Below are 4,278 nucleotides of genomic sequence, written 5' to 3'. Positions count from 1 at the left end.
AAAAAAAAAAAAAAAAAAAAAGAAAAAGAATATACACGATCCCCCACCAATTTCGATCTTTCGAAATTCCAATCGAACAATTAACGAATAACAATAAACGCGTCAAATTCGAAACAAAATCCAAATCCGTTCCCATTTGAAATCCATTTTCGAAGCAAGACTTCGCTTTCCCCATTAATGCCGCGCTCAATCGTAGCGAAATCGAGTTCACCGAAAGGAGGGGAGGGGAAGCGTTATGGAGCACCGTCGAAGCAAATTGCGCGCAATGACTGAGTTTACGTTAACAGAAGCTTGGCGGTTTTCTCTCGCGTGCAACGCAGGCAGGCAGCAAGAAGCCACGTTCCTGTTCGATCCGCGGCATCCCTCGAGTGTACCGTAAACCCTTGCAACAGCATTCCCCTCCGAAGGGGGATGGCAGTCACTTAGGCTCGAGACGCGTAAACACAAGCGGCGTAACACAGCATCCGGCCAAGGAGCAACGATCATAATTTACGAGGATCCCACGGAGCGAGAGGATGGAGTTGGGATAGGTTCGGATAGGGGGAAACCACGTACGTACGTGGCGCACGTTGCATCGGAAACGGGCTACTTTGCCAGGCGAAATAGCTGCGCAAAGAGACACGGTGCCGCCCGATTATTAGACGCGTGCCGTTGAATTATGAGCGATTACGTGCGGATGAACGCAGATGTATTCGAAGCTGTATTCCGGCCCCGACTCCTATTCGCGTGCATGGAGAAATCGAGATTTGATTTCATTACGACGCGATTACGGTGTTACCTTTTGAAGATAATTTATGGATCCCGTCTCTTTTGAGAGGAGAGAAGATATATATATACGGATGTAGCAGCATCTTGGGAGTTTCCCAGGATCTTGAGAGATCGGGAAACGTCGACTTTTGAAAAATGTACGGCAGCTTTCAAACGACTTTAACGATAAGTTTCCCGTATTCTTTATTTTCTAGGTCGCGAGGTAACATGAAAATAGTCGCTCGAAAGTCAGCACCAACCCTCCCCCTTCTTCCATCGATTCGCTATTTTCCACTCCAACACGATAATCCCTTCGTTCCGACACGCTCGCTCGAACGCGGCCTCTGCAGATCAGATCGGATCGGATCGAGGCCGATCGGGACACGCTTCTCGTCTCGATGCGTGCCGCGGCCCTCGAATATCGACTAGAGCGTGAGAATTTAGCCGAGCCCATCCCGAACGAGCCGTGTTCGCTCGGAAGCTAACGTTTTCCGACCATCTCCCCCTTTCCCTTAGGAAGACCCTTATTTCGGCACGCTCGAGCGTGAAGAGAACGCCACCCTCCCCTATTCCCCTATTCTGATATCTAGATATCTCTGGATATTCACGGGGAAACGGGGCTAAAGAGAATTTCTTCTCGTCGAGATGGAGAAAGAGAGAGAGAGAGAATAAGAGAAAAAGAAGAACGTTCGCTTATCTTTCAAAGACCTCCACTTGGAGGAGGTTACTTAACGATCGGTACTCTCTGCACGGTGACTGGATAATCGTGGAATTAAACCGGAGGGAGGTCGTGAGATTGTCTCTCATTGAGAACGATCGGGACGTAATTGGACGGCAATTATAATGCCACGATTTTTTCTTTTCCCCCTCTTTATAAATTGATACTCCATGGACGGAAGATGAAAAAAAAAAAAATACGATCGATCGATAGCTTGTTATTTTCGCTCGAATCTTCTTGGCGCCGCTTTGTCTCGCAAAAATATCAAACGAGATATTAAACGACAGTTACGATTCACGGTTCGGAAGGAAACGAGGTAATTTCGTCCCCATCCGTTTCGAGTTTCCTCCTTCCCTCCAATCACTCGCGCCCACCCAGGAAAGATTAATCCCCCTCTCGATTGCGTCACTTTCCCCAAGTTTTCCTTACGACTCCCCCGGCCACTCGATAATACCAATATTCACCTCCACCTTCGATAACATTAACAAGAATATACCGGCATATCCTTAATCGTAACACCCAATTCATCGTGCTTATCTCTCCCTCTCCCCTCTCCTAGTCCTGCTACTTTCAATCATTGAAAAAGTTCGTCCGCCTCGAAAACTCATTTCCTCCATCTTTTCTTTCCTTTCTTCTTCTTCTTTTTTTTTTTCTTCTTTCCTTTTCCCCCTTTTTTTCAATTTACCCTCGGGCCAATTGTCCCCGACAGAGCGGAGAGCGGAGAGCAGAGAGAGAGTGGACCAGGACGAGGGGAGGCGAGAGGGCGGTGGTGACGATCGAAAAGTCTCGAAAGTTTCGAGCTAATTTGATTTATCGTCGCAGCCACTTGAGATTCGCGACCCAGCTCTCGTTCCACCCCTTGACTCGGCGCCCTCGTTGCCGAGAAGGAATTAGGGGGGGTCAGGGATGGGATCCTTTCGATCCTTGCTCCTTTTTCCGCGCTCGAATTTATTATTGATTTCACCGCCGCCACGCCGGGGGGACCGCCGGCTGAATACGATTGATAAAGAACACCCTTGACTTTCCCCTCGCCCATCGTGACTTTCACCTCGATGAGAATCGAGCCGAGAAAAATTGAAGGATCTTTTGTCGAATCTTCCACGAGCATCTTCGCCCCCCTTTCGATTATTACGTTTCATTGTTCTCGGATTCGTCCTGCTCTTCCCGTGAAATTTCCCCTCGTCCGTTTTCCGCCCCCACCATCCTTGCAGATAATTCTATATAGAAACCTTGAAATATTTCATGATCACTTTTTTTCTTTTTTTATTTACACGCTTTTCAACGACACGATGGATTAATTAAATAATAAATAGAAAGGTTAAAAGAAGGGAAACGAGTCCGTTTTTCGGGATGTTTTGCGTTAACGGTTGTGCTCGCGATTATTCGAAGAATGGAAAGGGGCAAGGAGAAGGCGTAGGTGGATCCTGATACCCGATTCCGAGTAAACATCGTCACCTTTACTCGCAGCTACCACCTGTCCGATCAAACATTTGTCTTTACTGTTCGGTTGATTAAAACGCTCGCCGAGTTTGCACCGCGTTCGACTCGCTTCCAGCCGAGTGGTTACGAGTTGGGCGAGGGGGAGGGATAAACAGACGGGTAAGAAGAAATCTGAAGGGTGGAGACTAGTCGATCGCGCGGATTTTGACAGGGAGATATAGGGAGAGGAGGTAAGGGGAGAGCGAAGTGGAAAGGAGAAGAGGTTAATAAAAGAGAAGATGGAAAGGGGAAAAATCGAAGGTTGGAAATTTAGAAAGAAAGAAAAAAAAAATAAAAAGAAAAAAAATGAAAAAATTTAAGATCGCGAGAGAATAATAACGTTGATTCGAAATTGTGAAAGGAAAATTCAATGAAACGTACGAATAATATGTTAGGAATTAAAAAGGAAGAAATTCGATCAGAGGGAGGGAGAAATTACTCGATCGAGTAAAAAGCTGCAAAGAGAGAGATGCTTTGAGAAAAAGATACGAGATAGGGAAGAAATGCGTATGGTCGAAGGTAAAGCGTGTCTAACGTAAATGAAAGGAGGGAAACTCTTGCGAGCTGTATCAAAGAAGAAACCACGGTCAGCAGAGAATTAGATAGAAAAAGAAAATTACGGTTATAAAGAGACGAACATTGGAAACGAGCGAGAAGAACGAAGGAAAGGAAAAAGGGGGTACGAAGAGGATTCCTCTTTCTTCTCTTCTGGTTAGTCATTTTTAATTTCGAAACAACGAAGAAGAAAGGAAACATTCCGCTTCTCTCTCTTCTAGGTTCTCAGCATCTCACGGAACATTATATTTCGTAATACTTGCATGCCGACATTAACGATATACGGGCGAAATTTAATAGTTGAAGTTTAAGTAAGTACATAAAGTTATTTTGACGATATATTAATCGAATAAATAATTATATAATAAGGTTACACGAATAAATGTTACCCAAAGTAACTCTGTTCCGTAAATTTTCGACTAGTTAACTTCTTCGAGATCGATTAATGCTCAACAATACCGACGTACAGTCAACTGTGTACGTTATCATCAGTAGAAAAGGATCGCTTTAATCGGACGGTAATTACTGCTCAATGCGCGTTTCACTCGACTGCAAACCGATTGCTCTACAATTTACTCGCACGATTCCTTCCCCGATACTGTCTGTGTGCGTGTATGTGCGCGTGCAACAATTTAACTTGCATTTGAACAAATTCCCGTGGAAAACACTGCCGCTAATTTATCACTGTCTTTCGCTTCCCTTCTCGGCTCCCTCCAATTTCACGTCACACCCTTTTCGCTTTCTTCCGCAGAATCGTTCACGATTTTTCAACTTTAACT

The 4,278-nt window shown here is 45.1% G+C and overlaps 1 protein-coding gene across 7 annotated transcripts in view; it reads right to left on the bottom strand.

The window, feature by feature from the left end:
• Positions 1-4,278, bottom strand: part of LOC102676723 (agrin-like) — a 340,887-nt gene that overhangs the window by 24,287 nt on the left and 312,322 nt on the right. The window lies entirely within an intron of this gene.

Source organism: Apis dorsata, unplaced genomic scaffold (assembly GCF_000469605.1).
Source record: "Apis dorsata unplaced genomic scaffold, Apis dorsata 1.3 scaffold_149, whole genome shotgun sequence".
Taxonomy (NCBI): Eukaryota; Metazoa; Arthropoda; class Insecta; order Hymenoptera; family Apidae; genus Apis; species Apis dorsata.
The sequence above is the reverse complement of the archived record's forward strand: the minus strand, read 5'-3'. Positions and strand labels throughout refer to the sequence as shown.